General features: G+C 42.1%; 1 long non-coding RNA gene across 1 annotated transcript; it reads right to left on the bottom strand.

Annotated features, from left to right (window-relative positions):
- Positions 1 to 1,541: 1,541 nt before the first annotated feature.
- Positions 1,542 to 14,701, bottom strand: LOC142828950 (uncharacterized). The gene is made up of 3 exons (XR_016349557.1): positions 14,520 to 14,701; positions 6,206 to 6,239; positions 1,542 to 2,895 (listed from the first exon to the last, which is right to left on the bottom strand). It is a non-coding gene; the product is annotated as an uncharacterized LOC142828950 (long non-coding RNA).
- Positions 14,702 to 23,852: the final 9,151 nt, after the last annotated feature.

The following is a 23,852-nucleotide window of genomic DNA, read 5'->3' as shown; positions in this document are numbered from 1 at the left end:
AGAAGTGTTGAGAGTCTCTGGGTTAGGCTATAAGGGATTTAAAAACAAAGGTGATGTAATGCTAGAAGTCTACTACAAGCCACCTACCCAGGTGGAAGAAGTGGATGAGGCATTTTTTAAACAACTAACAAAATCATCCAAAGCCCAAGATTTGGTGGTGATGGAGGACTTCAACTATCCAGGTATATGTTGGGAAAATAACACTGCAGGGCACAGACTATCCAAGAAGTTCTTGGACTGCATTGGAGACAACTTTTTATTTCAAAAGGTTGAAAAAGCTACCTAGAAACTGTTCTAGATTTGATCCTAACAAATAGGGAGGAACTGGTTGAGAATTTGAAAGTGGAAGGCAGCTTCGGCGAAAGTGATCATGAAATCATAGAGTTCACAATTCTAAAGAAGGGTAGAAGGGAGAACAGCAAAACGGAGACAATGGATTTCGGGAAGGTGGATTTTGGTAAGCTCAGAGAGCTGATAGGTAAGGTCCCATGGGAATCGAGACTGAGGGGAAAAACAACTGAGGAGAGTTGGAAGTTTTTCAAAGGGACATTGTTAAGGGCCCAAAAGCAAGCTATTCCGATGTGTCGGAAAGACAGAAAATATGGCAAAAGACCACCTTGGCTTAACTACGAGATCTTGCATGATCTAAAAATAAAAAAGGAGTCATATAAAAAATGGAAATTAGGACAAATAAAAAGGTTGAATATAGACAAACAGCATAGGAATGCAGGGGCAAGATTAGAAAGGCGAAGGCACAGAATGAGCTCAAACTTGCTACGGGAATAAAGGGAAACAAAAAAACCTTTTATAAATACATTAGAAGCAAGAGGAAGACCAAGGAGAGGGTAGGCCCACTGGTCAGTGAGAAGGGAGAAACAGAAACAGGAAACTTGGATATGGTATTGGTATAGAAAGTATGCTTATTAAATTTGCAGATGATACCAAGCTAGGAGGGGTTGCGACTAATCTGTCAGGGTAGTCAAACACTGGAATAAATTGCCCAAGGAGGTTGTGGAACCTCCATCTGTGGAGATATTTAAGAGTAGGTTAGATAAATGTCTATCAGGGATGGTCTAAACAGTATTTGGTCCTGCCATGAGGGCAGGGGACTGGACTCGATGACCTCTCAAGGTCCCTTCCAGTCCTAGTATTCTATGATTCTATGAAATGAGGCGTGGCGATGAATAGCGCCGTGCCTTATTTGCATACCTAATGAGCCGCCATTTTGCACAAGGTGCTTTTGCGCAAGAAGGAGCAGTCTATATTGAAAATAAGCGGCAGAATGGCTCTTGTGGAAGAGAGGGCTTTTGCACAAGAAGAAGCAGTATAGAATGCTCCTTCTTGCGCAAAAGCCCCTTGAGCAAAAATGGCGGCTCATTAGGTATGCACATATTCATTGCCACGCCTCATTTGCATATCTTCTTGCGCAAGAATGCGCAATGTAGACGTAGCCTATAAAAACATAAGAATGGCCATATTGGGTCAGATCGAAGGTCCATCTGGCCCAATATCCTGTTTTCCAACAGTGGTCAATACCCGATGCTCCAGAGGGAATGAACAGAACAGGTAACCATCAAGAGATTCCTTCTCTGTCACCCATTTCCAGTTTCTGACAAACAGAGGCTACAGATACCATTCCTGTTCATCATGGCTAATAGCTATTGATGAACTTAACCCCCATGAATGTATGTAGTTCTTTTTTTGAACCCTGTTAAAATCCTGGTCTTCACAACATTCTCTAGCAAGGAGTTCTCACAGGCTGACAGTGAGTTGTATGAAAAAATACGTCCTTTTATTTGTTTTAAACCTGCTACCTATTGACATCTAGTTCATGTATTATGGGAACAGGCAAATAACTTTTGCTTATTTACTTTTTCCAAACCAGTCATGATTTTATATGTCATATCCATCTTTTCGCTTTTCTAACCTGAAATGTCCCAGCCTTATTCATTTTTCCTCATATGGCAGCTTTTCCATACCCATAATCATTTTGTTGCACTTTTCTGAACTTTCTCCAAGGCCAAGATATCTATTTTGAGACAAGGAAACCATATCTGCATGTAATAGTCAAGATGTGAGCGAACCATAGATTTTTATAGAGGCAATAAAACATTGTCTGTGTTACTCTCTATCCCTTTTTAAATTATTCCCAATATTGTTTGCTTTTTTGACTGCTGCTGCACATTAAGTAGATGTTTTCAGAGAACTATCCACAATGACTCCAAGATCTCTTTCTAGAGTGGTAGCAGATAATTTAGTCCACATTATTGTATATGTATAGTTGGGATTATGTTTTCCAATATGCATTACTTTGCTTTTATCAACTTTAAAATTCATCTGCCAATTTGTTGCCCAGTCACCTAGTTTTTTTGAGATCCTTTTGAAGCTCTTCACTATGCCTATTTGAAATTTATTATTTATAGTGTGTGACTGACCATAAAAGTCACATGTCATTGTTTCTAATTTCTGCTAGCAGGCCTGAGCTTTTGTAAAAGGAAGAATGTATTCTTGTTCATTCCTAGTCATGCAATAAAAAGCCCATTCTCCAATATATGTGCAAAACCAAACACAAACACCGTGCCCTATTTGGTGGATGTGGATATGTGGTCAAAAAGAGAGTGTGAACATGAACTGAAACATGAACTGACCTCTAAGGAGAATCTCTATTAGCTGCTAGTTGTATAACATTATCCACACCAGGACTTTACCCACCTGCTTTTAGACAAGAATTCCATCTCCTGGGCGGCAGCAAGCCTCAGGCTTCATTCAGTTTCCAGTCTTTAACCAAACTCCAAAATGCTTCATTTTTCAGGTTTCAATTTTTAATTTTTCCCTTGCCTCTCTTTCCCTCTCTCCATTCTTCCCCTTTTTCCTCCTCTCCTCCATATTGAGTAGCTAGATGTTAATAAGGATAGAAGAGGGAAAAAAAGGTTGAAACTGACCACTGGAATGTACATTTATTTTCTTTAAAACATTCACACACACAAAATGGAATCTCTAAAAAAATCATTCCCTTTCCAAACCTGAAGGAAAAAAAATGATTTCTAATTTCTTGATTTATTTTTTCACAAAAAAACATTTACTATTTTTTCACCTGGTTCTAGTCCCATGTAGCATTTAAACCTTCCTTGGTATTTCTTGTGCAAAGTTCGTGTTGCTGAATGTTTCTGTAGTATCCATAACCTCAATGTCCCTGTACACTAATGAAAGTGTCACTCCCTCTTTGTTGCACTATGATGGGCTTACAAAGGGGAATAAAAAATAAAATAATACAGAGTTATTCATTCTGCAGCACCAGCTCCATGTATCAATTTGCACTGATAAGTTAATTTCCATAATTGTTATTCAGGAATAACATAATTTGAGAGGAAAAGGGTCAACATGGTCAGGATGCCCTGAGAGGATTCTGCTTTGCTGAAGTCAACACATCAAAATTCTTTAAATTCTCTAGCGAATAATGCCCATAACCCAATCAGACGGTTAATGTTATTACTTATTTATTTGCTCTCAATTAGAGACATATGGTGACCTCCAAAATAAGACTTTGCCTTTGATACAAAGCTGCATGACAATTTTCTTCCCTTCGCAGCCTGATCTTGCTGCTTTCGAAGTCAATGGCAAAACTTCCGGTGACTTCTATGAGCCCTTAGAAACATTCCCGCACCTGTTTCTATACTATGTATATAAACTGGATCACAAGACTGGAGAGGAAGCATGCTGTAAGATGGATGGAACCCTTTCAGCTCACTTTTGTCTCTCCTGGGGCTACTTCTATACTGCACAGTTATTTTGGAATAAGCTATTCAGGAATAATTATTCCAAAATAGCTTATTTCGAATTAGCACGTCTACATGGCAGGGAAGCCTCAAAATTAGTCTGAGGCAGGCTTCCCTAATGTAGACGTGCTATCTCGATTTAGAGTCCCAGGAGGAATAACTTAGAATGGGTCTGATAAGGGGCTATTTTGAAATAGCAGAAGTGGAGCATCTATACACGCCTTATTTCAAAATAGCTATTTCGGAATAGGCATTGTTCTTCAGAGAATGAGGTTTATAGAAGTCAGAATAAGCCATCCATTATTTTGAAATTATTTCGAAATAACAGAATTGCTGTGTTGATGCTCGCATAGTTATTTCAGAATAACGGTTGTTATTCAGAAATAACTTTGCTGTGTAGACACCCCTGGTGAGAGCCTTTCAGGTTAGTGAATGTTTGGTAAATTAAAGGACTGTCAGAGTACGGCAACACAACAAGCTCCGCCCCCTCCCACAGCGAATTTCAAAACCAGGGTCAACTGAGTTAGTCCAAGAGGCTCAGGTTGTGGGACTAAAAATAGCACTGTAGACATTCCCCCTTCAGCCTGGAGTCTAGGCTCTGAGATCCACATGCTTCTCTGAATTTCAGAGCCTGGACTCCATGTATGCATGGCTATTTTTAGCTTCACACATTGTGCCCCACCTCAGATACAGCACTGCTGGGATTACACTCTTTTGTGGAACTGAAGTAGACAACACTGACGTTTTTACAAAAAAGATGTGGGATTGCTAATGAAACTTGCCATACATCTGAGCGCTATGTCGGAAGCTTTATTTTATTTTGGCACTTAAAATTAAATTCATTTTTAATGTGTACAATAGTGAAATCAAATCAGAATTTAATCCATTTTTGATACGTGATCTATTATAGGGAGAAATGTGCAGCTTAAACTCAGAAAGGTTTAGTGCATTTGCAGTAAATATTAATGACATTCCACGTTACTTTTATTTCCTCTCCCACCCAGAATTTTATATGAGACATTGACCTTTCTAAAGATGCTGCTCTGATAATCTGATCCTTAGCATAAGAGTGAAATATTTTTGTGAGTATTTTGTTTTTATTAGTGCTGATACATAGTTTGAGGATATGTTGATTAAAACTAAGCTAAACAGATGTAGCACAGACGGGGTAACTCTTATGTCCTGTAACAAACTTTCTCAACCATACCAGGTTGATGACACCTTATTAGAAGTCAAAACTTCTCCTGATACCTTACATTTACTATAGAAGTAAAAACAAATATATCAGTGGTAAACTTAGATAATATATTAGTGTGTTTCAAGAGGATTTGACCTTGAAGAGTGAGGGTATGGGGGAGTGAGATTTTCTTTGCTTTAGTTTATAATGAATTTTGCAGTGCCTCATGACCTGTTTGCCTTTTGTGAAGCCTCTGGGGCTCAGAAGTATGCTCCTGACAATATAATTTCATAAGAACATATGGTATTTCTGTCAAACAAAAGAAGATGGCCCTGCAATATCTTGATTTCATCATGCATCAATGGACCCAAAATTTTGTGATGTTAGAGCTTCATCCAGATTCAGGGATTCTTTCTTTCTTTCTTTCTTTCTTTCTTTCTTTCTTTCTTTCTTTCTTTCTTTCTTTCTTTCTTTCTTTCTTTCTTTCTTTCTTTCTTTCCATTCTATTTTGCTTTATTTTCTGTTCTGCTTGTGATATTTCCATTGTTCCTATGGGTTGTGGTATTGGAACAATTTTTATAGGGGGGTTTTGGGAGCTATTGAACCATACTGTAAACCCTGTATGTGATGGAAACCATTTCAACCCGGGAGGTGCTGTCACACACCCTGCACTTCTAATTCCAGTACTCTTGCTTGGGGGCAGATCTTCCACTGTGTGAATTGTTACAGTTTTAGTGAAGGCCTATAAATCATGGCAATGGAGCAAGAAGAACGTACATAAGCAAAGGATCTTTCCCCGATGTTTAAAAAGGGGGTTTTCTTAACAGTCCAGTTATTTTTCAGGAAAGAGTCTCCATTTCATATCTCAGCAAAGACTGTGCAGTAGAGATAGACAAGCCAGTTCCGAGCGGAACTGACTCTGAACTTCACACTCACCATTAATCGAATCCGAATCTTTAAAGTGATTAACTCTACCCTTCACTCTCTATCAAACCACAGCAATCCATAGGATTTCACTACTGTTACTAAAGCCAAAATTTGGCCTTTAGCATGTAAATTAGCTCAGTCCTTTAATTGTTTATGGTACTAAATATATTTCCTATAAAAATAACAGCAAAGAATGGCGAGGGGCTGACATGTAAAGAAACATTTCATCTTTTGCTAGGAGTAATTTGCAGTTTAGTCAAAGTGATTTAATTTACTAAAAGCACAGTGTAGCTCAAGGTCATCATTGTTGGTATTTCGTGCTTACCACAAGCCGCTCACAAGTTCCAGCTCTCCTCAGACTGGATTTGAACAGCCAAAACATACAGAAAAAGGAGAAATTCTGAGGTTAAAAGCATCCAACTTGCTATTTGGGGTTTGTTCTATCATTGCTACACATGTATCATTCCCATTAGTAGTTACAGAAGATGTGCGTGTATGCATTAATGGCAGAATAGACTCAATTTTTAAAAAAGTGAATATGAAATTCTTCCTGTTAGAAATCTCTTATCATTAAATATTCCTTTGCTTTCATCTACAACAAGCATAACGAGATAATTCTATTTACTATTCTTCACCAAGAAAAGTAATTAGAATGCAAGGTAATTTCCATAAAATGCATTATGACTTTAATATCAGTAAACTCCACTTAAATATTAAACACAGAGAAAAAATATTAGCTAAATTATCATCAAATAATACGATCAGGTTACTCTAGGAGAAAAAGTGATAAATGTGTTTTAATAAACTGTGCAAAATTATATGTATCATATTCTTGCTTCCTGTCAATTTTATTTAGAGTTAAATGCCATTGTGATAATTAGTTGGGTTTTAGAGTGTTCATTAAATGCTTTTCTAATGATCACACAGAGGAATAAGTAAAATTAATTTCTTTCTTTAAACTCAAAGAAATCCATCAAACGAATAAACAAAAAGCATACTCTGATGTACACACACACACACACACACACTCACACAATATTGTGTGATTTGTTCCCAGGAGATAAGCATTCAGCACAAACACAATATTCTTCCTATGCAAGTCAATCAATGGGTATTTCACAAAAGATTTCAGTGCAAGCAGGGCTGAGCCTTGTGTTGGTACTCTTGGTTCACTGATGGGGCCCTATTAATTAAAAAGATACTGAGTCAAATCCACCCATTCGTATTCAGGCAAAACTTCCATCAGAGACAGCTACATGAAGTTAATGCAACTATGCCAATGTAAGTGGGAAGAGAGGCCTTTGTAAGGGCAAGGAGGTTCTGACTCTTGGAGCTTTCTTCGGTGCCTTTATAAAGTCATGAGGGCACAATTCTTGGAGCTTTGATAAGCCTCACTGTTTGAAGTTAATAACTGATTAATAAGTCCCTGATAGTGAGGGGCAGAGCACTAAGCAGGGGCGAAGCAGTAAGAGCTATAAAAGAGGTAAACTTGAGATTTATGAACAGAGGTAGCCAACAGGACAGATTTGGAGGGAGTTTGGAGAAAGTGTGTGAGAGACCTTCCATCCTGGTTCACCTCTATGTCTGATTACAATATGGCCAGTGATGGAATAGTGGCCATGACCTGCAAGAGATGGGCCATGTTTTCTTGCCCGCATGAAGTCAGAAGTACCTTCCAGTGGATGGCTGCACTGGAGGAAAATGTTCCTAGACTGGTAAAGTGAATAGAAATGTTTCTGAGAATCAAAGATGCCAAGGAGTTTCTCAGCCAGGTTTGGGAAACACCAATAACCCAGGTTCAAGGAAGACAGGAGCTAGCCATTAAGGAGTCAGAGACAAAAGAAGTCAGGGAGGAGGCCTGGCAGTTCATATACAACAGAGGCAATAGATGATGTTGCCATTCTTCATGGCTTCAGACAGATGAGAAGATGACCAGGAGGAATTCCTAAAAGCTAGAAGTTTCCAATTAATACCACAGAAGACACTAGACATATCTGGTCCAAGGAAAGGAAGAAGTGCATGGGACATACATTTGGATGTCAGGTCAGCCCAATTGTAAGAAACGTTGGCTTGTCCACGGCCAAACCATCCAAAGAAAACAATTATTATTGGGGATTCAGTATTCCATAAAAATCCTAAGAACATTTTGTGAGGGACAAGTGGGCAGCAGGAAGGTGTGCTATCTTTTCAGAGGTAAGACACAAGACATCATACTAAGATTGGCTAGATTTATGAAGTTAATGGTTCATATTGGCACTAATTTCACTGCATCATGAAATATCTCACAGATAATAGATGACTTCAGAAAAGTAGGAAGTCCACAGAAAAAGAAGTACAAGTGATGAAGTGAAGTCAGCTGTTTTATTGATATATATTTGTAGAAAATTGATAAAGGAAACAAAGGAACATGAAAACAATTTATGACCAGCAGAGTTACGGACAATAAGGACAAAAAGAATTCTAACAATAATTTTGGCCCAATGCTAAATGGAAATGTTAGATTTATGCAGAAGAAACTGAAGTACTCAATAAATAGTTCTGTTCTATATTTGGGAAATACAGATTATGTATTGTTATCACATGATGCTGATAAGATTATTTCCATTCAGGACATCTCTCAGGATCATGTTAAACAGCAGCTGCTAAAGTAAGATACTTTAAAATCACCAGGTCTGGATAACTTGCTTCCAAGAGTTTTAAAAGAGCTGCCCGAGTAACTCACTGGACAGCTGACAGCAGACATCCCTGGTTTTAGCCCCATGTTCCTGAAGTCAGCCACAAACCCTTGCTATCAGTCCTGGGCAGCCGACAGCAGTAAATCATAGAAAAGTAATGATGGACTTTTTTCTGCCCTTGGAATCTATGAATAAGAATTTGCCCTACATTTTTAACACGGTATTCATTTGCTGTGTATATTCGACAAAGTTTTCCAGAATATAAGAGCTCTAGGTTTTCTGTTGCACCAGAGCCCCTTTATGTGACTCTGACACCATAAGAAGCCCTAACATGATTCCTCAGTGTCAATGGGGATCACATCTTCAGTGTTAACACATTCCCAGTCATCTCCTATGTTATGATGTTAAAAAAATGGCAAGTTCAAATATATTACTTTTAGCTGTGATAAACTGCTATGAGATAAGCCCACAAATGCAAAGCAATTTAAAAATATCAGGCTAATGTCCCATGCAGTAGGGGCAGGCAACAGGCAAAATGCATTAGCTATCATGCATTAGCACTCATTTCTTTGCAAACTCTGGGGCTATGTCTACACTACAGAGTTTTTTCTGAAAAAGGGCCATTTTTCCGAGAATACTTGAATTATGTCCACAGCGCAATCATGTTCTTTCAAAAGAAAACTGAAAGAACAGAGGTTTTTTTCTGAGAGCGATAATCCTCTTTCTATGAGGAAGAAGCCTTTTTCCAAAGAGCTCTTTTGGAAAAAGGCGTGTGTGGACGGGAAAAATGGTTTTCTTTCGAAAGAAGAGGCCTCCAGGAAATAACGTAGGTGCCCTGGTGGCCACCCCATCCGAAGTAGTCACAACAATATAGTTCTGTCTCCTGGCACCTCTTAAAGCGGCAGGCACCCTGGACAAGCCTTGTGGCAGGAAGCCGGCCTTGGAGCAGCACCCTGACCATGTGGCTCTCCCTGCCACATGCCTGTTCACCCATGGCAGAGCCACAAGCCCCTCGAGAACTCCCTGGCCCTCACCAGGAGCTTGAGCAGGGCTCCCAGGACCCACCCAAGAGGCGGGCACCCTCCAGGTCTGGAGCGGAGATCCTGTCCCTCCTCGAGCTGTGGGGCGACAAGGAGACACTCCAGGATCTCCACTCCAAGCACCGCAACGCCGACATTTATGGTAGGATGGCTGAGCCCCTTGCAGAACATGGACACCCACCCTGGACCTTGGAACAGCTCTGGAGTAAGGTGAAAGAGCTCTGCCAGGGATACGTGAGGGCCACCAAGTGCAGCTCATGCTCCAGGGCAGGACCCCATAGCTGCCCCTACTATCAGGAGCTGCACCAGACCCTGGGGTTGGAGAAGCTGTTTCCCCACCCATCGTGGTGGACTCTGGTCTCGACATGCCTGTCATTGCCTGGCCGGAGGTCATGGCGGAAAAGGAGGACGATGAGGGAAGGAGCAGGAGCAGGAGCAGGAGGAGGAGGAGGCGGACAACACAGCCACTGTCACACTCTCCTTGGAGCCAGTTCCCATGAGCCTGGACGTCTCCCAGGCATCCTCTGATGCCAGGGAGGGATCTTCAGGTGAGTGCTCTCAGTTTGTCACACACACAGGGTGGGGGAAGCGGGTGCAGAGGGGGAGAGAGGTGTGAACATCACTCAGCTTGCTCAGGCTGGACATCGTGCTGCAGTCTGTGCATACGGAACCATGTGCAGAGTTAGTGTGCACCATGCGGACTCAGCAGGCAGCCCCTGAGCATGGACGCAATCCTGCTCTCAGGCTCAGAGGAGGCCACACAAACGTCTGGCCCCAGGGGAGGAGGGCCCTCCCATTACCTGCCATGGCTGGAAGCAGGCTAGCCACAAGGGCTCAGGCACGACCCCAGACACACTCAGGAGTGCCGCATACAGCACACAGGCATGCCTGCATGTGTGAGGCACCACCTGCTCCCTGAGACAGCGCTGCCAGGCACAGGTGTCTGTGTGGATCCCAGGGAGAGCCAGGTTGCTCTGCCTCCTCTGCTGCCCATGGGGAGATCCCACTGTGGCCGGACAAGCCCTTTGCCTGCTTGTCCATGATCCGGGGGGGCGGGGTGAGTGGGAAACGGGCAGCATGATCCCCTAGGAACCTTGTGGCCCCTGTGAGGCAGGGCCTGCTGTGCAGCCCACACATGGCCATGCTCCCGGGACATCCCCCTCCTCTGGCCCAAGGATTGTTGGTCGCTGCTCACAGAGGAGGGCACAGCCTCAGGGACAGTGTCTGCATGGATGACTGACCGCCTCTCCCTCTTTGTGTTCTCCACAGCTGGACCAGCTGGAATTGAGTGGCGAGCCACGCCACCTGAGCCACCTGCCAGAGCCCGGGGTACCCGAAAGCACACCAGGGCCCAGGAAGACCTGATGTGGTAGCATGTCAGCATCCTGCGCAACATGCAGCATACCCCAGTGCAGAAGATGCGGGAGGACGCAGAGTGGCGGAACTGTGCGTGGGACCAGCTCATGCAGCAGTGCGATAGCATGTGTGCCATTATGCATGACATGATGGCACACCCGGCAGTGGTCGCTGCTTCTGCCTACCACCCTGCTGCCCCCCCGCTATGCCCATTCCCCCTCACCCTGTACCACAAGCAATGCCTCTTCTCCCTCCTCAAGCAATGCCCACGCCTCCTCCCCAAGTGATGCCCATGCCCCTTCCCCCTGCCATCCCTGACCCCTCTCTAGCCCCCTCTTCTGTCCCCTTTGTGGCCCCAGGACCCACCCAACCCCAATTCCGACAAGGTCCCTTCACCTGAGGTGGCACATCCAGCTGTCCCCCATGCCACTCCAATTCCCCCTCCCTTCCAGGTTATGAGCCGCCCTCCTCCTCAAGTACAAACATCCTTGTAACCAATTTCTTTTTAGTTGATATCAAAGTTGAGAAACAGGTAGCATCAAAACTGAAACTCATAAAAGTGAAGTTAAGCATGTCACCATCAGTGAAATGAAGTAATAAAAAGTAATTCAGTTTAATACATAATTTAGATCATTGCTTGTTAATGCATTCTGCTTAGGTGTTGAAAGAAAAATATTTATCTCATATACAGTTAAGATTTCATTTGTTTTTTTAATGGAAAGCTTTCCAACTGACTTTAATAAGAACAGTTTGTTAAATCAGATTTTGAATTGGTGCATAGCTTTGAAGTTCATATAGTAATTTTTGACATGATATATGTAGCACTTACATTCTCCTCAAAGTGGCTGAATTTATTCTCTCATGAGTTTTAATATTCATTGTTGTCTTATATTACAAAAATTAAATTGGTTTCTCTGATGTCTTGATGGGAGGCAATTTGGCTTATGATTATTTTATTTTATTTTTAAAGCAATTAATAGCTTCACTGGCTCTTTGAGGCACTCTGTTCTTTCAGCTATCTGTCATATGCCTTGTGACAAAATTCTTTGTGAAAAACTTTATATTAAAGATTATTTCAATGAAAGAAGACATTCAGTTATTTTTGGTTTACTTACTTTTTCTCTTAATGATTCTCCTGAAACAGTGAACTTCACTAACAACTGTGGTGACCTTAACAAAAGATTCTGGAGGGTGACCTTATGCTATGCTGTATTGTCAATAGAACAATATGGTCATATTCCTGTCAGTGCTTCCATTAAAAATCCTTCTCTAGCTCATTGTTTCTTTCTAGTGTTCAATTTAGAACTGCAGGTCTCAGCCTAGAAAGGTTTTTTTTTCTAAAATGAAAATAGTATAATGCCCAAACTGAGTATGTTAGTTATGGGAAGATGTTTTGTGTTGTGTAGGGATTAGGCCCTCAATTTTTAAAAAAAGTTATTCAGCACTTGCTTAACTTTAAGCATGTTTAGGATAAGTCCCATTAATTTAAGCACCTTATATAAGTTAAGCACATGCTTAAGCAGCCTTCCTGAATGGTTTCTTAAATTAGCACCTAGAGCAAGAAGCTGAAAGTCAGGACTTGAATTATATTCCCAGTTTTGACCCTGACATTCACTGTAGCCTTGGGTAAATGTTACTTTATGCTTGAGTTTCTCCACCTGTAAAATGGTCACAATGGTACTTACTTCTTACATAAGGGCATTATGAGGCTGATAGTAAATGTCTCAGAAGACATTTCAGCTTTATGGCAGAAGGCTAACAATAAAAATGCAAGACAATGTTATTACTATGCATGCACATTTTTTTCCCACTATAATGCTTCAAAATGTGATCTTAAAAGGCTTTGGAATTATATAAAAGCAATTTCATTCATTATTTCATCTACAGGTTGCCTCTAAATGCATTTTTATCGGCCACCTTTATTTATGATGACTTTCTTCATGCCTGGCCAGTTCAAACCCACCAAAGGCCGAACCATCTGGTACAGTAGGTACTGCCTTGTGAGTTTCAATGTTTTACAAGGTGGAGGCCTTATATAATTCCTCTGAAGGTGTGAACCACAAAATGTCAACTGCAGTTCGTAACTTTCACTGTGTAAGATTACAAATATTGGACCAAATCTTTATCTTGCTGAAGTCAATCACAATATTCTGATTGGCTACAATGGGACCAGGTTTTGGACAGTTATAGATAAGCCCATTGTATTGTTGATCAGCCATGACACTGGAGACCAGTGCTGGCTTTTCTGGTGACATTCATGGGGGGTGATTGAATGCACTCCCAACCAAAATCTTGTATGAATGCAAACATATGATTCTTTTATATTATTTATTCTTGTAATAGCTCTACAAGGGCAATAGTTTTCTGTTATCAGACAATTCTACTAACTTAATCCCAATTATTACTGCTGAATATTTTCATGCGACTCATTGCTGACTTCTTCCCTCTCCGTTAGCTACCATCCTTGATGTTGTTAATCTGTTTGCAGAGTCTTTTTGTATCTTTCCATTACTATAGCATGTTCAGTAGCCTCTCCTATATTTAATTAATATTATAAAATCAGAGGAATTAGAGATGGAAAAAATTACCAGGTTAACTAATTCAATTGCTACAAATGCAGTATTGTCCCATAAAACCCGTTGTCTAGTTGTGTTTTCAATGCCACACTATATGATTCAAGTAATGGGGTTCTCAGAATAATAAAATTGGTCTCTCTCATTTTCCAAGAAAATAATGGCTCATTAATCCAATAGCTTGGTACAGAACACCTGTGAGGTGCACCAGATCTATTACCCCAGCCCACTGGCTGTGGTAGAAACAGAACCACCTCTGCAGCCCTTCAAGGAGATTTAGGTTTATGGATTCATGCAGCAATAATAGATACTGCAAGGATTAGTATCTCATAACTCCATAGATCAACAGAGGTCCATCCAATGAGTGCCATTTGGCTCCGCCCTTGGTCTGCCGTTCCACAATCCCGGATGGGTAAAGTCACCATGGAACAAAGCACAGTGGCATGAAGAGAAGTCTCCCTATGCAAGCCCCTATTGCTTGCATTCTGTGCATAAAAATCAAAATGGTTCTGCTTTCTTTAGAGATGACTCCAGCACCTACCACAGTTGGGGTTAGTGGGCAGTAGCATTTGGATAAATAGCTCAGGATTAGGCATGTATTTTTTTCTTTAAAGTTTTAGTCTCTTTAAATATGAATGTAAACAATTAAAAATGTTACTAATATTGGTGGATTTAAAATAGTCTTATTCAAAAATCTCCTTGAATATGGATCCAAGGATTTATAAACAGATCAAGACTGTCACTGTAAAGTATTATGAAGCCAATATCATATAAATATAGCAGAAATTGGTCATATTTATCTTTTTTCCCCCATGTGCATTCATTTTAAATCTAAAGTCTTGCAGTATAAAGTCTATAAATATGCAGCTCAACTGACAGAAAGAAAAAAGAATTCACTCAGAAATAAGTAACTGATTAGTGGCTTACAAAGCCCTCCCAGTTTTGAAAAGGAAATGGGAAAAAAACAAAATCATTTCAGTCTGAAAATAACTTACCTGCAGGTGTGAGGTGATGCTATGTTTTCAAGTTTCTGGGTGACACATTCTGATGCAGTGTGTGTCACATTGTGTTACCATGTCACATTCCTGGTGATGCAAAGCGACAGATGAAAAACTCCAGATGGAGTCTCTCCATACACTACTGTGTGTGTATGTGTGTGCGCATACGGAAGGTTCACGATGGGTAATGCCTACCTCTTATGTAGGTGAGGAAAAGGCTGATATTTTCGTTATATCTGTGGGCAGAAAGAAGGAACTCATTAGAATGTGACAAGTTTCTGGTTTGAACAATACTGCACATGTAATCTCATTATCTCTACTGGGGAATTGCAGGAGTATGTGTGTAAAACAAGATTTTATGGATGTAGCTCAGCCAGTAAGTACTAATGGATTAATAATCGGTTTGTTCTCCTCCACCCTCCCAATTTGGGGTTGGATCCTCTTCTGGTGTAAACCAGAATAGCGTCGCTGAAGCACACTGAGTTACACTGGCTGAAGATCTGAGTTGATCAATATTTAGACTTCAGTTTTTCAGCTTTCCATTCATTTGGTAAATTATTATTGCTCTCTCTGAAAGCTGATATATATACACTCTAGGAATATAATGAGAATGCAGAATCTTTGTTTGTGTTCCACAGAGAAAGGGGTGGACTGCTTCAAAAAATAAGAACTAAGTTCAACTGTTTTACCCAGTGTCTAATACAGAACCCCTTTAAAGGTGTGTAGCTGCTCAATTGCCCACCTCCCCCACCCCCCATTATCTAGTATCCACTTATACCTCCCCTTTTGGATGCTGGTCTGGATCACAGATGCAAATACACAAGTACAATGAAAGAGGCTGACTGACCATCTGGCATTTTCAGCCTGATTGACGGTAGAAAATGCCCAGTATCTTGCAAGGGAGCCTAATTTTAGTGACAGAAGATTTGGTCCTGCATATCAAAGGTCCAGCGGAGGGCAAGCAAAATGAGATAAGGGGGCTAGAACACTTGACCTAGCAGGAGAGGCTGAAGGATTTGGGCTTATTTAGTTTGCAGAAGAGACGAGTGAGAAGGGATTGGATAGCAGCCTTCAACTTCCTGAAGGGAGATTCCAAAGAGGATGGAGAGAGGCTGTTCACAGTAGTGACGAATGACAGAACAAGGAGCAATGGTCTCAAGTCACAGTGGAAGAGGTCTAGGTTGGATATTAGGAAAAACTATTTCACTAGAAGGGTGGTGAAGTATTGGGATGGGTTACCTAGGGAGGTGGAGGAATCTCCATCCCTAGAGGTTTTTAAGTCTCTGCTAGACAGAGCCCTGGCTGGGATGATTTTGTTGGGGTTGGTCCTACTTTGGGGCAGGGGCTGGACTCGGTGGCTCCTGGGGTCTCTTCCAGCCCTAGGATTCTCTGATTCTCTGATACCTTATACTGCCCCAACTCCCCTTGATTTCAAGGTAGAGTTTTGGGTGCATGAGGCATGCAAATCAGAGCTCCTAAGTGAACATAAGAATGGCCATACTGGGTTAATCCACAGGTCCATATGGCCCAGTATCCTGTCTTCCAACAGTAGCCAATGCCAGGTGCTTCAGAAGAAATGAACGGAATCATTAGGTAATCATCAAGTGATCCATTCCCTGTTGTCCATTCCTAGCATCTGGAAAACAGACCCTAGGGACACTTTCAGAACATGGTTCTACATCCTTCCCATCCTATCTAACCACCCTTGATGGATTTATCCTCCATGAATCCTCTATTTCTCTTTTGAATTCTGTTATAATCTTGGCCTTCACAACATCCTCTGACAGGAAGTCCCACGGGCTGACTATATTGTCTGAAAAAAATACTTTCACTTTTGTTTGTTTTTAACCTGCTGCCTATTCATTTCATTTCATGACCCTTAGTTCTTGTGTTATGAGAAGGAATAAATTACACTTACTTACTTTCTCTGCACCAGTCATGCTTTTGTAGACCTCTACCAGATACTGCTTTAGCTGTCTCTTTTCCAAGCTGAAAAGTCCCAGTTTTATTAATCTCTGCTCATATGGCAGGTGTTTCATAGCAACAAATATCAAAGGCCAGGGCAGGCTAAGCCACTTCTGACCTAGGCCATGGCCCTGCCAATGTTCTGCCCTGCAGCTCTGCCTTTCTCCCTCTATAACCTGAAGCAGGAAGGAGCTCAGCTGCAGCAGGCAGCTCTGGGGCTAGTGCTCAGTCTAATCTAGTGCTTAGCCTGGGGGACAAGCAGGGCAGACCAGTGGCTCAGGACGGTACTGAGAGGGGCAGCAACTTGGCCTAGCACTAGGGCTTACACTCCCCCAGGCATGGGTGGCAGTCTCGGGGCTCCTCCAGGCACAGGGGAGTGCTGTCATCTCTGGGCTTCTCCAGCCACAAGGTGGGGGGCATGGATAGCAGGCTAGCCTACCCACAGTGAGGGATTCACCTGCCACCCATGATGCTGTACTGTATTCCTAATCATTTTTGTTTCCCTTTTTTGTATCTTTGCCAACTCCAGTCTACACTCTTTGCAATGAGGCGACCAGATCTGCATGCAATCTTTAAGATGTGGGTGTATTTTCTGTCTTATTATCTCTGCCTTGACTCATGGTTCCTGTAGCCAGACAGGAACCTCCTTGTAACATCCATTTTTGCTTGCCTGGAGCATACAGGGCACACAGAGCAGAAGGCCTAGGCTGTGTGACCGTGAATGGCTATAAACAGAGATATGCCAATTGCTGACTAAGAGGCTGCCAAGGAGTGCCTTTGACTTAACTTATATTGATACGAACACACATCTATCTGTGGGGGGAGGAATCTCTCGCCCAGTAAAAAAATGTCTAGTGCTCACAATTTAGTTCTCTCTCTTGCAAGTGTAAATGAACTTGAAACTTGCTTGTAAGAACTGGCGCCACAAAACGGACCAGTAGAATTCGGCATCTTAGATAAGAAAGAGAATACGGGCCCCCAGGGGTATAAAGATAGGTCTAGCAGCGCATTCTCTTTGAGTGTCAATCTACCATCTATCTGCTGGTCGGGTTAGGTGTTTGATCTCCCGAGGTTCCAAGGATCTACCTCGTATTCGTCTTTCCTAGGAATTGAGAGACCGGCCCTGGCCTGACACGCTGGAGTCGAGAGGCACAGAAAGGGGTAAAAATTGTACCTGGATGTGGTCCTTTGTTTAAGTATATATATACATAGACTTAGAGCTCTTTAAAGATTAAGCTGTCACTTGGTACCATTATTTCTATTTTCTATCTTTATTTTCTTTGTAACCATTTTTTTAAAATCTGTATTTGTTAGCATTTAAGAAATAGAGCAATAGCCATTGTAACCATATGCTTTTATAAGTCTTTTAATAAACCTGTAACTGTTTAAGCTTTAACCTGACTCCTTCAGTTGCTGTAACAGAACCAAGCACAATTTAAAAGAACTTCAGCCGGTCATAAAGGGACAGACATAAGGAGAGCTTGGGCATTTGGATCTGTGTCACTCCCAGGTGACAAGATCCGTTGGGGCACCTTTCCAGCCTTTCCTAGGCTGCCCTCTGCGAAGGAACCCCTGTGTTCTAGCAGCTAAAATCTAAGGTGTAATAAGCTCTTCCTATATAACGGGGCGTCTGTTGGCCTGCTGGCCACCCTCTGCGATGGGACCCCGGTCCTAGCAGTAAAGACACGGACGTTAAACCTTTTCTCGGAAGCATACACACACACACTGCCCTGACCGTCGGCTGACAGAATTGGCGTAGTCGGCAGGATTGTGCTATTGGTTCAAATACAGCAGCATGAAGCCAGTCACGATTGACATGGATTTTAGCTCTATAGAAAAGGAGTTTGCCCGAGAGGGATGGGGCAACCCTAAGTGGGATAAAGAGATGTTAGGGAAAGGCGCTTGCATCTGGCTGTTACAGGGTGTGTGGCAAGCAGCCTGCTCTCGCTACTGGAACTTAGAAACAGTGCTGATAAAGGTGCAGAGAGAAAGATACGAACTCTTAGAGCAATGCCAGAACCTGGATACCCGGGTGCGAACCCTAAATAAGGACATAGAGCACCTACAGGAACGGCTCCTCCTGAAGCTAGAGAGGGGAAGGAGAAAGTAATTAATGGAGAAAAATGAGCTTTTGGAGCTGGCTTTAAAACTTTGCTAGCTCAAACCCCCGCTCTCCCGCCTTCCACTGTAACCAAGATAAAATAGTACCGCATTCCAGCCGAAGCTATGGCTCCGCTCTGTGAACTAATTAAAGATCTAGAAAAACAGGGAATCTTAATTCGTACCTACTCCCCGTATAATTTGCTCAGGAAGCATGCTCGCTAGGAATGAGTCCCCCCCCCCCATGAGGAAGCTCTGAGACAGCTGATAACGAGATACGCACTTATCAGTCTATAGGTCCGATTTTACCCTAATGCCCCATTTCATTTGAACCTCACTGTGGGAAACACAGAGATGTCCTATGCCTTATGGCAAGAAGGAGAAACTGTACCCCGCCGCCCCATACAGTTTGGCTCGAAGTTATGGCAAGGGTCACACTTAAATTACACGCTTTATAAAAAGTGCTTCGGGCAGCCTACACAGCCCTAAGAGAAACAGAGGAGTTAACCCAAGCTCAAGCCATAACACTTCACAATCCTCTTCCAATCATTAAGCCCATATTGGAGGGAAAGGAGTTGCCACCAGGAATAGCCCAAAGGAAAATGACTGTCCAAAGAATGAGCTCTATATATTGTAACTTTATTTTGTGGGTTTCAAATGAACTAGTTTTATTTTGTTTTGGATAATGTCCTCTTGCTTAAAATTGCAAACAGACAAAGCACAAATTAGTTAGTGCTTGTGTTAGGCATTCAACTTTTAAGGTTAAATTTGCTCTCTAAGAAAACCAAGTTATTGTTTTAAGAATCCAAACTCTGAAAATTCACTGTATCTTTGTTCAAGGCTGAGTTGATAACACTTTTAGCTTGCTCTCAGATCCAAGGTTGTAAGTGGGTGCAGACTGCCTGTCTGTTCTGAAGAGGTTTGAAACCAACTGTCCCTCATAAGTAAGCCTGTAACATTGTACATATGATTCTTTTCAGGAAAATAAAAGCTTTTTGCTTGCAGGAACAGTAACTGGCCAACCAACACCTTGTGCTAAGGAAAAGCACTATAGCTTTACACATTAAGCCTGATCTGTGGTACAAGAGGGAAACTGAGGCATGCCACTGTTGGGGAAGGCTAGCAACTCTAGAGGTAATTCGAGGGAGTGGAAGGTCACGAGTACCGATGAAGCGCTCTTGTTCTCGTAAAGTTGTAGCTCACTCGCCCATAGAAGTGTTAAAGAACTAGCTGTAACCGATTCCCCTAGCAGATCTTAGGCAGTATTTTAAGTTATAATAGACCACCCCGACGGGGGTAGAAATGTTTTCTTGTCTTTCAGATCATCAGAAAGCGCTGGTGCCAGCTGAAGAAAAACAACAAACAACAACGACAAAAAACCATGGTTCTGTGTCATGACACAATAAGTTTGTGTTCTGTCCAAGTTTGTCTTGTGTGTCTTAATTGTAATACGTATTGCAAATATTGTTGTGTGTAGGATAGTGTTTTAATGAAAGGATAATTTGAGTAAAGCAGAAGCATTAATTTAAACCATCAAAATTAATAATTGGGCCCAATCAATTGGCAACTTTAAAATTCAGTGAAAAGATAATAGTTTGGAAATTGTTTAGGCTAGGAGAATGTTAACAATGTCTCCACAGGTGAATAAAGAAGAAACTGGAAAGAAGCAAAGAGTGCATCACGTGAACAGAAAGACTGGGAGTGGGGTAACAGCCCTCTCCCCCACCAGATTAGTTTTGCTTTAATAGCTCTAGAGCGCCAGAGATAATAAGAAATCTATACGAAACAACACAGGCAAGTGGGACATCAGCATGTTTAAGTAAAGATGCCCACAACAATGAGGAAACTAGTAACCTCACCATTGCAATAACAGCTACTTGCCCTGCTACTCACTGGTGCCTGATGCCTTAAAAGGCCTCAAGAATTATAGAATTGCATGGGTTAACAATTAAACATCTGTGAACCATGCTTGGTCCTATAAAGAGAAACAGTGACTCTAGTCAACGTAACCTCCTTCAAGTCACATATATAGAACAAATACACGCTAATGGCAATGAGAATACACGGCCTTGGGCCGCCCCTCATTCACACAGAATCATTTTGTTTATTGTAACAACATGAACACTACGAGGACAAAGAATACACAGTCCTCTGAGTTAAAGTTTGTGTAGAATTTTGTGGGAAAGAAGCTAAACACTGACATCAGGCCACTGAAGTTGGACCTACTGACTCCCACTGGGGCTTACCATTTAAAGCCCAGACAAAGTAACCCCTGAGGCATGGCTGTCATTTGTTAAACAATGGCCATTGCTAACTTGCTTTTATTTAGATATTATTAACCAAGACCTTGAGGACAAAATAAAAGCCTCCTAATTGTGAATTGTGCCCTGAACAGACCCCTGTCCCAGAACCAGGACAACTGTCACTAGTCCTTACCTTAGTGATGTTCCACACTGGTATAGACCAGCTGTGTGCTAGACTGGCTAATCAAATTGGCAAGTGCCTAATTAGGCAACGACGAGGCTTAGCAGATACAATCGCAGATTAGTTTGAGCCTGGAAACTCTGTCAGCAACACTTATGCCATAGCCCAGAAATTGTATAGAATACAGGCTGGTAGATGCAGTAATATCCAGTGCCTGTAAAGGCCTACACACCAGCCAAGCCAACCAAGTGATCCTAGATAGTTTGAAGGATCTGTCCAGCTCTGTGTCCACTTCACTAGATCTAACCAGATATTTAGACCAGAGACTAATTAGATTGTTAATTAATGGAACTAAATTAAATTAAGAAGCCAGTATTAAAGAATAAGATAGCTTTGACCACCCAGCCCTTATGGTGGTGAGTCCCCATCTCCCCCGTGCCTACCCATGGGAGTGGGGAAGTAAAGAATCCATGAAGACCCAAAGGCCCACAGATGGCAAATAGGAAAACAGATTAAATACTGTGATGCAAAGATTAAATAATCGGCAGACCCCTACGGGCAGTCCGATCAGTAAAGAATTTTTCCCTACAGGGAGAACCTCTCCTGGCCACACTGTGCCACTCAAAGATTCTAAATATGCACCTGAAGACACTGTAGTAATCAAACACCCCAGTTTAAGAATGCAAACCCGCGTACTGCACTCCTACAAGGGAAAAAAAGTCTGGACCACTGCAGACGCTGGGCTAACACCAATAACCATTACTGAGGCTTGGATTGTATCCAAGACCAGCGAACTTTTTGTTTTATTACAGGAAACTGAGGCAATAGCCCTGAACAGTGCTCCAGTGGGATGTATCCCTCCCAGCGCTGGTGTGGATCCGGGAAACCATCATGAACTTTTTGTATATATACCGCTTGCTGTTGCAGTGCTTGCAATCGCTGTTGTTATAGACTGAACTATAGAAAAAGAAACCTAAGCTGAAGCAAGACATGGTACTCCAACTCGCCATGGTCTTCTTCCTCATCCCAACTGCTACTGCTGTACCAAAACACCTTACTTAACTCCTCTACTGGACTGCGAATCGAGTTTGTCCCTCTCAGCCCAAAACAACTGATAGAACAAGAGTGACATCTTCCAATAGAGACCGGTGTGGTTCGATGACAGCGACCACCGCAATCCTCAAAATAACTTTGGGGGGAGGGCAAGGGAAGTGGCAACAGATGGTATGAAGTAAGACATGCTGTAACTAAGAATGTAAACATCTCATGGCTAAATTAGTTAGCCCAAGAGCTAGAATTTTCCCTAACTCCTTTCCTACACTTTATTTTAACCACTGTTCTAACCATTATAATTGTTGTAATCATTTTTGCTTGCCTGGAGCATACAGGGCACACAGAGCAGAAGGCCTAGGCTGTGTGACCGTGAATGGCTATAAACAGAGATATGCCAATTGCTGACCAAGAGGCTGCCAAGGAGTGCCCTTGACTTAACCCATATTGATACGAACACACATCCATCCGTGGGGGGAGGAATCTCTCGCCCAGTAAAAAAATGTCTAGTGCTCACAATTTAGTTCTCTCTCTTGCAAGTGTAAATGAACTTGAAACTTGCTTGTAAGAACTGGCGCCACAAAACGGACCAGTAGAATTCGGCATCTTAGATAAGAAAGAGAATACGGGCCCCCAGGGGTATAAAGATAGGTCCAGCAGCGCATTCTCTTTGAGTGTCAATCTACCATCTATCTGCTGGTCGGGTTAGGTGTTTGATCTCCCGAGGTTCCAAGGGGACGCCCACCTCGTATTCGTCTTTCCTAGGAATTGAGAGACCGGCCCTGGCCTGACACGCTGGAGTCGAGAGGCACAGAAAGGGGTAAAAATTGTACCTGGATGTGGTCCTTTGTTTAAGTATATATATACATAGACTTAGAGCTCTTTAAAGATTAAGCTGTCACTTGGTACCATTATTTCTATTTTCTATCTTTATTTTCTTTGTAACCATTTTTTTAAAATCTGTATTTGTTAGCATTTAAGAAATAGAGCAATAGCCATTGTAACCATATGCTTTTATAAGTCTTTTAATAAACCTGTAACTGTTTAAGCTTTAACCTGACTCCTTCAGTTGCTGTAACAGAACCAAGCACAATTTAAAAGAACTTCAGCCGGTCATAAAAGGACAGACATAAAGAAAGCTTAGGCATTTGGATCTGTGTCACTCCCAGGTGACAAGATCCGTTAAGGCACCTTTCCAGCCTTTCCTAGGCTGCCCTCTGCGAAGGAACCCCTGTGTTCTAGCAGCTAAAATCTAAAGTGTAATAAGCTCTTCCTATATAACGAGGCGTCTGTTGGCCTGCTGGCCACCCTCTGCGATGGGACCCCGGTCCTAGCAGTAAAGACACAGACGTTAAACCTTTTCTCAAAAGCATACACAAACACACTGCCCTGACCGTCGGCTGACAGTTCCAAAGATTCTTTTTTTGGGGGGAGGGGCTGCCTCCACACATTGAGCGGATGTTTTCAGAGAAATATCCACAATGACTCCAAGACCTCTCTTTTGAGTGGTAACAGCTCATTTAGAGTGGCTCAGCTAGTTCTAGTGCAATTCCTATGTGCATCCAAACTGGTGTGTTCCTATTTGAAAATAAAATCTGAGCCTTCAACGATTCTCTCACTGTTAGATCTGCCATGCTTGTGAACTGGCCCTGCATTATCTTTGACCTCAACAGTAACTGCCTCTAATTCTAGAAACACTAATATTGCCCTCTTCGTCTGGCTGCAAGGCATCGTCCTGTTTTTGTGGGGGGGGGGGGGGGGGAGGTGTTAGGAACTGTGCCTCCCAGATCT

This window comes from Pelodiscus sinensis, chromosome 5 (genome assembly GCF_052426305.1).
Source record: "Pelodiscus sinensis isolate ZL-2025 chromosome 5, ASM5242630v1, whole genome shotgun sequence".
Lineage (NCBI taxonomy): Eukaryota > Metazoa > Chordata > Testudines > Trionychidae > Pelodiscus > Pelodiscus sinensis.
Note: the sequence above shows the minus strand (reverse complement) of the source record. Positions and strands in the feature narration are given on the sequence as shown.